General features: G+C 42.5%; 1 long non-coding RNA gene across 1 annotated transcript in view; it reads right to left on the reverse strand.

Annotated features, from left to right (window-relative positions):
* The window catches only part of LOC127917269 (uncharacterized), a 34,917-nt gene extending 27,018 nt beyond the window's left edge, over positions 1 to 7,899 (reverse strand). Inside the window, exon 1 of the long non-coding RNA XR_008097108.1 lies at positions 7,458 to 7,899. This is a non-coding gene — a long non-coding RNA (uncharacterized LOC127917269). The remainder of the gene's footprint in view (positions 1 to 7,457) is intronic.
* Between the last annotated feature and the right edge of the window lie 3,441 nt (positions 7,900 to 11,340).

The raw sequence follows: 11,340 nt of genomic DNA on the forward strand, positions 1-11,340 counted from the left end.
TGACAGACCAGCGACATCTACTGTCTCTATTATAATATGACAGACCAGCTAGATTTACAGTCTCTATTATATTATGACAGACCAGCTAGATCTACTGTTTCCATTATAACATGATAGACCAGCTAGATCTACTGTCTCTGTTATTTTATGACAGACCAGCTAGATCTACTGTCTCTATTATAATATGACAGACCAGCTAGATCTAATGTCTCTATTATAATGTGACAGACCAGCTAGATCTACTGTCTCTATTCTATTATGACAGACCAGCTAGATCTACTGTCCCCATTATAATATGACAGACCAGCTAGATCTACTGTCTCTATTATAATATGACAGACCAGCTAGATATACTGTCTCATATTATGACAGACCAGCTCGATCTACTGTCTCTATTATTTTATGACGGACCAGGTAGATCTACTGTCTCTGCTATATTATGACAGACCAGCTAGATCTACTGTCTCTATTATAATTTGACAGACAAGCTAGATATACTGTTTCTATTATATTATGACAGACCAGCTAGATCTACTGCCTCTATTATAATATGACAGACCAGCTAGATCTACTGTCTCTGTTATTTTTGACAGACCAGGTAGATCTACTGTATCTATTATATTATGACAGACCAGGTAGATCTACTGTCTCTATTATAATATGACAGACCAGCTAGATCTACTGTCTCTATTAGATAATGACAGACCAGGTAGATCTACTGTCTGTATTCTATTATGACAGACCAGCGAGATGTACTGTCTCTATTATAATATGACAGACCAGCTAGATCTACGGTCTCCATTATAATATGACAGACCAGCTAGATCTACTGTCTCTATTATAATATGACAGACCAGTGAGATCAACTGTCTGTATTATAATATGACAGACCAGCTCGATCTACTGTCTCTATTATAATTTGACAGACCAGCTAGATATACTGTCTCTATTATATTATGACAGACCAGCTAGATCTACTGTTTCTATTATAACATGAAAGACCAGCTCGATCTACTGTCTCTATTATTTTATGACAGATCAGCTAGATCTACTGTCTCTATCATAATTTGACAGACCAGCTAGATATACTGTCTCTATTATATTATGACAGACCAGCTAGATCTACTGTTTCTATTATAACATGAAAGACCAGCTCGATCTACTGTCTCTGCTATATTATGACAGACCAGCTAGATCTACTGTATTATAATTTGACAGACCAGCTAGATATACTGTCTCTATTATATTATGACAGACCAGCTAGATCTACTGTCTCTATTATAATATGACAGACCAGCTAGATCTACTGTCTCTATTCTATTATGACAGACCAGCTAGATCTACTGTATCTATTATATTATGACAGACCAGCGACATCTACTGTCTCTATTATAATATGACAGACCAGCTAGATCTACAGTCTCTATTATATTATGACAGACCAGCTAGATCTACTGTCTCCATTATAACATGATAGACCAGCTAGATCTACTGTCTCTGTTATTTTATGACAGACCAGCTAGATCTACTGTCTCTATTATAATATGACAGACCAGCTAGATCTAATGTCTCTATTATAATGTGACAGACCAGCTAGATCTACTGTCTCTATTCTATTATGACAGACCAGCTAGATCTACTGTCCCCATTATAATATGACAGACCAGCTAGATCTACTGTCTCTATTATAATATGACAGACCAGCTAGATATACTGTCTCATATTATGACAGACCAGCTCGATCTACTGTCTCTATTATTTTATGACGGACCAGGTAGATCTACTGTCTCTGCTATATTATGACAGACCAGCTAGATCTACTGTCTCTATTATAATTTGACAGACAAGCTAGATATACTGTCTCTATTATATTATGACAGACCAGCTAGATCTACTGCCTCTATTATAATATGACAGACCAGCTAGATCTACTGTCTCTGTTATTCTATGACAGACCAGGTAGATCTACTGTCTCTATTATATTATGACAGACCAGCGACATCTACTGTCTCTATTATAATATGACAGACCAGCTAGATTTACAGTCTCTATTATATTATGACAGACCAGCTAGATCTACTGTTTCCATTATAACATGATAGACCAGCTAGATCTACTGTCTCTGTTATTTTATGACAGACCAGCTAGATCTACTGTCTCTATTATAATATGACAGACCAGCTAGATCTAATGTCTCTATTATAATGTGACAGACCAGCTAGATCTACTGTCTCTATTCTATTATGACAGACCAGCTAGATCTACTGTCCCCATTATAATATGACAGACCAGCTAGATCTACTGTCTCTATTATAATATGACAGACCAGCTAGATATACTGTCTCATATTATGACAGACCAGCTCGATCTACTGTCTCTATTATTTTATGACGGACCAGGTAGATCTACTGTCTCTGCTATATTATGACAGACCAGCTAGATCTACTGTCTCTATTATAATTTGACAGACAAGCTAGATATACTGTTTCTATTATATTATGACAGACCAGCTAGATCTACTGCCTCTATTATAATATGACAGACCAGCTAGATCTACTGTCTCTGTTATTTTTGACAGACCAGGTAGATCTACTGTATCTATTATATTATGACAGACCAGGTAGATATACTGTCTCTATTATAATATGACAGACCAGCTAGATCTACTGTCTCTATTAGATAATGACAGACCAGGTAGATCTACTGTCTGTATTCTATTATGACAGACCAGCGAGATGTACTGTCTCTATTATAATATGACAGACCAGCTAGATCTACGGTCTCCATTATAATATGACAGACCAGCTAGATCTACTGTCTCTATTATAATATGACAGACCAGTGAGATCAACTGTCTGTATTATAATATGACAGACCAGCTCGATCTACTGTCTCTATTATAATTTGACAGACCAGCTAGATATACTGTCTCTATTATATTATGACAGACCAGCTAGATCTACTGTTTCTATTATAACATGAAAGACCAGCTCGATCTACTGTCTCTATTATTTTATGACAGATCAGCTAGATCTACTGTCTCTATCATAATTTGACAGACCAGCTAGATATACTGTCTCTATTATATTATGACAGACCAGCTAGATCTACTGTTTCTATTATAACATGAAAGACCAGCTCGATCTACTGTCTCTGCTATATTATGACAGACCAGCTAGATCTACTGTATTATAATTTGACAGACCAGCTAGATATACTGTCTCTATTATATTATGACAGACCAGCTAGATCTACTGTCTCTATTATAATATGACAGACCAGCTAGATCTACTGTCTCTATTCTATTATGACAGACCAGCTAGATCTACTGTATCTATTATATTATGACAGACCAGCGACATCTACTGTCTCTATTATAATATGACAGACCAGCTAGATCTACAGTCTCTATTATATTATGACAGACCAGCTAGATCTACTGTCTCCATTATAACATGATAGACCAGCTAGATCTACTGTCTCTATTATTTTATGACAGACCAGCTAGATCTACTGTCTGTATTATAATATGACAGACCAGCTAGATCTAATGTCTCTATTATAATGTGACAGACCAGCTAGATCTACTGTCTCTATTCTATTATGACAGACCAGCTAGATCTACTGTCCCCATTATAATATGATGACAGACCAGCTAGATCTACTGTCTCTATTATAATATGACAGACCAGGTAGATCTACTGTCTCCATTATAATATGATAGACCAGCTCGATCTACTGTCTCTATTATATTATGACAGACCAGGTAGATCTACTGTCTGTATTATAATATGACAGACCAGCTCGATCTACTGTCTCTATTATTTTATGACGGACCAGGTAGATATACTGTCTCTGCTATATTATGACAGACCAGCTAGATCTACTGTCTCTATTATAATTTGACAGACAAGCTAGATATACTGTCTCTATTATATTATGACAGACCAGCTAGATCTACTGTCTCTATTAGATTTACATTTACATTTACATTTAAGTCATTTAGCAGACGCTCTTATCCAGAGCGACTTACAAATTGGTGCATACACCTTATGGCAACCAGTGGAACAGCCACTTGCATCTAAATCTTGTTGGGGGGGTGAGAAGGATTACTTACCCTTACTTACCCTATCCTAGGTATTCCTTGAAGAGGTGGGGTTTCAGGTGTCTCCGGAAGGTGGTGATTGACTCCGCTGTCCTGGCGTCGTGAGGGAGTTTGTTCCACCATTGGGGGCCAGAGCAGCGAACAGTTTTGACTGGGCTGAGCGGGAACTGTACTTCCTCAGTGGTAGGGAGGCGAGCAGGCCAGAGGTGGATGAACGCAGTGCCCTTGTTTGGGTGTAGGGCCTGATCAGAGCCTGGAGGTACTGAGGTGCCGTTCCCCTCACAGCTCCGTAGGCGAGCACCATGGTCTTGTAGCGGATGCGAGCTTCAACTGGAAGCCAGTGAGAGAGCGGAGGAGCGGGGTGACGTGAGAGAACTTGGGAAGGTTGAACACCAGACGGGCTGCGGCGTTCTGGATGAGTTGTAGGGGTTTAATGGCACAGGCAGGGAGCCCAGCCAACAGCGAGTTGCAGTAATCAAGACGGGAGATGACAAGTGCCTGGATTAGGACCTGCGCCGCTTCCTGTGTGAGGCAGGGTCGTACTCTGCGGATGTTGTAGAGCATGAACCTACAGGAACGGGACACCGCCTTGATGTTAGTTGAGAACGTCAGGGTGTTGTCCAGGATCACGCCAAGGTTCTTAGCGCTCTGGGAGGAGGACACAATGGAGTTGTCAACCGTGATGGCGAGATCATGGAACGGGCAGTCCTTCCCGGGAGGAAGAGGAGCTCCGTCTTGCTGAGGTTCAGCTTGAGGTGGTGATCCGTCATCCACACTGATATGTCTGCCAGACATGCAGAGATGCGATTCGCCACCTGGTCATCAGAAGGGGAAAGGAGAAGATTAATTGTGTGTCGTCTGCATAGCAATGATAGGAGAGACCATGTGAGGTTATGACAGAGCCAAGTGACTTGGTGTATAGCGAGAATAAGAGAGGGCCTAGAACAGAGCCCTGGGGGACACCAGTGGTGAGAGCGCGTGGTGAGGAGACAGATTCTCGCCACGCCACCTGGTAGGAGCGACCTGTCAGGTAGGACGCAATCAAGCGTGGGCCGCGCCGGAGATGCCCAACTCGGAGAGGGTGGAGAGGAGGATCTGATGGTTCACAGTATCGAAGGCAGCCGATAGGTCTAGAAGGATGAGAGCAGAGGAGAGAGAGTTAGCTTTAGCAGTGCGGAGCGCCTCCGTGATACAGAGAAGAGCAGTCTCAGTTGAATGACTAGTCTTGAAACCTGACTGATTTGGATCAAGAAGGTCATTCTGAGAGAGATAGCGGTAGAGCTGGCCAAGGACGGCACGCTCAAGAGTTTTGGAGAGAAAAGAGAGAAGGGATACTGGTCTGTAGTTGTTGACATCGGAGGGATCGAGTGTATTTTTTTTCAGAAGGGGTGCAACTCTCGCTCTCTTGAAGACGGGAGGGACGTAGCCAGCGGTCAGGGATGAGTTGATGAGCGAGGTAAGGTAAGGGAGAAGGTCTCCGGAAATGGTCTGGAGAAGAGAGGAGGGGATAGGGTCAAGCGGGCAGGTTGTTGGGCGGCCGGCCGTCACAAGACGCGAGATTTCATCTGGAGAGAGAGGGGAGAAAGAGGTCAGAGCATAGGGTAGGGCAGTGTGAGCAGAACCAGCGGTGTCGTTTGACTTAGCAAACGAGGATCGGATGTCATCGACCTTCTTTTCAAAATGGTTGACGAAGTCATCTGCAGAGAGGGGAGGAGGGAGGGGGAGGATTCAGGAGGGAGGAGAAGGTGGCAAAAGAGCTTCCTAGGGTTAGAGGCAGATGCTTGGAATAATAATAGATAATGACAGACCAGGTAGATCTACTGTCTGTATTCTATTATGACAGACCAGCGAGATGTACTGTCTCTATTATAATATGACAGACCAGCTAGATGTACTGTCTCTATTATAATATGACAGACCAGCTAGATCTACTGTCTCTATTATAATATGACAGACCAGCTAGATCTACAGTCTATATTATAATATGACAGACCAGCTCAATCTACTGTCTCTATTATAATTCGACAGACCACCTAGATATACTGTCTCTATTATATTATGACAGATCAGCTGTCATAATCTACTGTTTCTATTATAACATGAAAGACCAGCTCGATCTACTGTCTCTATTATTTTATGACAGATCAGCTAGATCTACTGTCTCTATCATAATTTGACAGACCAGCTAGATATACTGTCTCTATTATATTATGACAGACCAGCTAGATCTACTGTTTCTATTATAACATGAAAGACCAGCTCGATCTACTGTCTCTATTATATTATGACAGACCAGCTAGATCTACCGTCTCTATTATAATATGACAGACAAGCTAGATCTACTGTCTCTATTATTCTATGACAGACCAGGTAGATCTACTGTATCTATTATATTATGACAGACCAGGTAGATATACTGTCTCTATTCTATTATGACAGACCAGCTAGATGTACTGTCTCTATTATATTATGACAGACCAGCGACATCTACTGTCTCTATTATAATATGACAGACCAGCTAGATCTACAGTCTCTATTATATTATGACAGACCAGCTAGATCTACTGTCTCCATTATAACATGATAGACCAGCTAGATCTACTGTCTCTGTTATTTTATGACAGACCAGCTAGATCTACTGTCTCTATTATAATATGACAGACCAGCTAGATCTAATGTCTCTATTATAATGTGACAGACCAGCTAGATCTACTGTCTCTATTCTATTATGACAGACCAGCTAGATCTACTGTCCCCATTATAATATGACAGACCAGCTAGATCTACTGTCTCTATTATAATATGACAGACCAGCTAGATATACTGTCTCATATTATGACAGACCAGCTCGATCTACTGTCTCTATTATTTTATGACGGACCAGGTAGATCTACTGTCTCTGCTATATTATGACAGACCAGCTAGATCTACTGTCTCTATTATAATTTGACAGACCAGCTAGATCTACTGTCTCTATTAGATAATGACAGACCAGGTAGATCTACTGTCTGTATTCTATTATGACAGACCAGCGAGATGTATCAAATCAAATCAAATCAAATTTATTTATATAGCCCTTCGTACATCAGCTGATATCTCAAAGTGCTGTACAGAAACCCAGCCTAAAACCCCAAACAGCAAACAATGCAGGTGTAAAAGCACGGTGGCTAGGAAAAACTCCCTAGAAAGGCCAAAACCTAGGAAGAAACCTAGAGAGGAACCGGGCTATGTGGGGTGGCCAGTCCTCTTCTGGCTGTGCCGGGTAGAGATTATAACAGAACATGACCAAGATGTTCAAATGTTCATAAATGACCAGCATGGTCGAATAATAATAAGGCAGAACAGTTGAAACTGGAGCAGCAGCACAGTCAGGTGGACTGGGGACAGCAAGGAGCCTTCATGTCAGGTAGTCCTGGGGCACGGTCCTAGGGCTCAGGTCAGTTGAAACTGGAGCAGGAGCATGGCCAGGTGGACTGGGGACAGCAAGGAGTCCTCATGTCAGGTAGTCCTGGGACATGGTCCTAGGGCTCAGGTCCTCCGAGAGAGAGAGAAAGAAAGAGAGAAGGAGAGAATTAGAGAACGCACACTTAGATTCACACAGGACACCGAATAGGACAGGAGAAGTACTCCAGATATAACAAACTGACCCTAGCCCCCCGACACATAAACTACTGCAGCATAAATACTGGAGGCTGAGACAGGAGGGGTCAGGAGACACTGTGGCCCCATCCGAGGACACCCCGGACAGGGCCAAACAGGAAGGATATAACCCCACCCACTTTGCCAAAGCACATCCCCCCACACCACTAGAGGGATATCTTCAACCACCAACTTACCATCCTGAGACAAGGCCGAGTATAGCCCACAAAGATCTCCGCCACGGTACAACCCAAGGGGGCAACCCAGACAGGCCGACCACAACAGTGAATCAACCCACCCAGGTGACGCACCCCCCAGGGACGGCACGAGAGAGCCCCAGCAAGCCAGTGACTCAGCCCCCGTAACAGGGTTAGAGGCAGAGAATCCCAGTGGAAAGAGGGGAACCGGCCAGGCAGAGACAGCAAGGGCGGTTCGTTGCTCCAGAGCCTTTCCGTTCACCTTCCCACTCCTGGGCCAGACTACACTCAATCATATGACCCACTGAAGAGATGAGTCTTCAGTAAAGACTTAAAGGTTGAGACCGAGTTTGCGTCTCTGACATGGGTAGGCAGACCGTTCCATAAAAATGGAGCTCTATAGGAGAAAGCCCTGCCTCCAGCTGTTTGCTTAGAAATTCTAGGGACAATTAGGAGGCCTGCGTCTTGTGACCGTAGCGTACGTGTAGGTATGTACGGCAGGACCAAATCAGAGAGGTAGGTAGGAGCAAGCCCATGTAATGCTTTGTAGGTTAGCAGTAAAACCTTGAAATCAGCCCTTGCTTTGACAGGAAGCCAGTGTAGAGAGGCTAGCACTGGAGTAATATGATCAAATTTTTGGTTCTAGTCAGGATTCTAGCAGCCGTATTTAGCACTAACTGAAGTTTATTTAGTGCTTTATCCGGGTAGCCGGAAAATAGAGCATTGCAGTAGTCTAACCTAGAAGTGACAAAAGCATGGATTAATTTTTCTGCATCATTTTTGGACAGAAAGTTTCTGATTTTTGCAATGTTACGTAGATGGAAAAAAAGCTGTCCTCGAAATGGTCTTGATATGTTCTTCAAAAGAGAGATCAGGGTCCAGAGTAACGCCGAGGTCCTTCACAGTTTTATTTGAGACGACTGTACAACCATTAAGATTAATTGTCAGATTCAACAGAAGATCTCTTTGTTTCTTGGGACCTAGAACAAGCATCTCTGTTTTGTCCGAGTTTAATAGTAGAAAGTTTGCAGCCATCCACTTCCTTATGTCTGAAACACATGCTTCTAGCGAGGGCAATTTTGGGGCTTCACCATGTTTCATTGAAATGTACAGCTGTGTGTCATCCGCATAGCAGTGAAAGTTTACATTATGTTTTCGAATAACATCCCCAAGAGGTAAAATATATAGTGAAAACAATAGTGGTCCTAAAACAGAACCTTGAGGAACACCGAAATGTACAGTTGATTTGTCAGAGGACAAACCATTCACAGAGACAAACTGATATCTTTCCGACAGATAAGATCTAAACCAGGCCAGAACTTGTCCGTGTAGACCAATTTGGGTTTCCAATCTCTCCAAAGAATGTGGTGATCGATGGTATCAAAAGCAGCACTAAGGTCTAGGAGCACGAGGACAGATGCAGAGCCTCGGTCCGATGCCATTAAAATGTCATTTACCACCTTCACAAGTGCCGTCTCAGTGCTATGATGGGGTCTAAAACCAGACTGAAGCATTTCGTATACATTGTTTGTCTTCAGGAAGGCAGTGAGTTGCTGTGCAACAGCCTTCTCTAAAATCTTTGAGAGGAATGGAAGATTCGATATAGGCCGATAGTTTTTATATTTTCTGGGTCAAGGTTTGGCTTTTTCAAGAGAGGCTTTATTACTGCCACTTTTAGTGAGTTTGGTACACATCCAGTGGATAGAGAGCCGTTTATTATGTTCAACATAGGAGGGCCAAGCACAGGAAGCAGCTCTTTCAGTAGTTTAGTTGGAATAGGGTCCAGTATACAGCTTGAAGGTTTAGAGGCCATGATTATTTTCATCATTGTGTCAAGAGATATAGTACTAAAACACTTGAGCGTCTCTCTTGATCCTAGGTCCTGGCAGAGTTGTGCAGACTCAGGACAACTGAGGTTTGGAGGAATACGCAGGTTTAAAGAGTCCGTAATTTGCTTTCTAATAATCATAATCTTTTCCTCAAAGAAGTTCATGAATTTATCACTGCTAAAGTGAAAGTCATCCTCTCTTGGGGAATGCTGCTTTTAGTTAGCTTTGCCACAGTATCAAAAAGGAATTTCGGATTGTTCTTATTTTCCTCAATTAAGTTAGAAAAATAGGACGATCGAGCAGCAGTAAGGGCTCTTCGGTACTGCACGGTACCGTCCTTCCAAGCTAGTCGGAAGACTTCCAGTTTGGTGTGGCGCCATTTCCGTTCCAATTTTCTGGAAGCTTGCTTCAGAGCTCGGGTATTTTCTGTGTACCAGGGAGCTAGTTTCTTATGAGACATTTTTTTAGTTTTTAGGGGTGCAACTGCATCTAGGGTATTGCGCAAGGTTAAATTGAGATCCTCAGTTAGGTGGTTAACGGATTTTTGTCCTCTGGCGTCCTTGGGTAGGCAGAGGGAGTCTGGAAGGGCATCAAGGAATCTTTGTGTTGTCTGTGAATTTATAGCACGACTTTTGATGTTCCTTGGTTGGGGTCTGAGCAGATTATTTGTTGCAATTGCAAACGTAATAAAATGGTGGTCCGATAGTCCAGGATTATGAGGAAAAACATTAAGATCCACAACATTTATTCCATGGGACAAAACTAGGTCCAGCGTATGACTGTGACAGTGAGTGGGTCCAGAGACATGTTGGACAAAACCCACTGAGTCGATGATGGCTCCAAAAGCCTTTTGGAGTGGGTCTGTGGACTTTTCCATGTGAATATTAAAGTCACCAAAGATTAGAATATTATCTGCAATGACTACAAGGTCTGATAGGAATTCAGGGAACTCAGTGAGAAACGCTGTATATGGCCCAGGAGGCCTGTAAACAGTAGCTATAAAAAGTGATTGAGTAGGCTGCATAGATTTCATGACTAGAAGCTCAAAAGACGAAAATGTCATTTTTTTTTTGTAAATTGAAATTTGCTATCGTAAATGTTAGCAACACCTCCGCCTTTGCGGGATGCACGGGGATATGGTCACTAGTGTAGCCAGGAGGTGAGGCCTCATTTAACACAGTAAATTCATCAGGCTTAAGCCATGTTTCAGTCAGGCCAATCACATCAAGATTATGATCAGTGATTAGTTCATTGACTATAATTGCCTTTGAAGTAAGGGATCTAACATTAAGTAGCCCTATTTTGAGATGTGAGGTATCATGATCTCTTTCAGTAATGACAGGAATGGAGGTGGTCTTTATCCTAGTGAGATTGCTAAGGCGAACACCGCCATGTTTAGTTTTGCCCAACCTAGGTCGAGGCACAGACACGGTCTCAATGGTGATAGCTGAGCTGACTACACTGACTATGCTAGTGGCAGTGGCAGACTCCACTATGCTGGCAGGCTGGCTAATAGCCTGCTGCCTGGCCTGCACCCTATTTCATTGTGGAGCTAGAGGAGTTAGAGCCC

The sequence above is a fragment of the Oncorhynchus keta genome, unplaced genomic scaffold, assembly GCF_023373465.1.
Source record: "Oncorhynchus keta strain PuntledgeMale-10-30-2019 unplaced genomic scaffold, Oket_V2 Un_contig_11242_pilon_pilon, whole genome shotgun sequence".
NCBI classification, from domain to species: domain Eukaryota; kingdom Metazoa; phylum Chordata; class Actinopteri; order Salmoniformes; family Salmonidae; genus Oncorhynchus; species Oncorhynchus keta.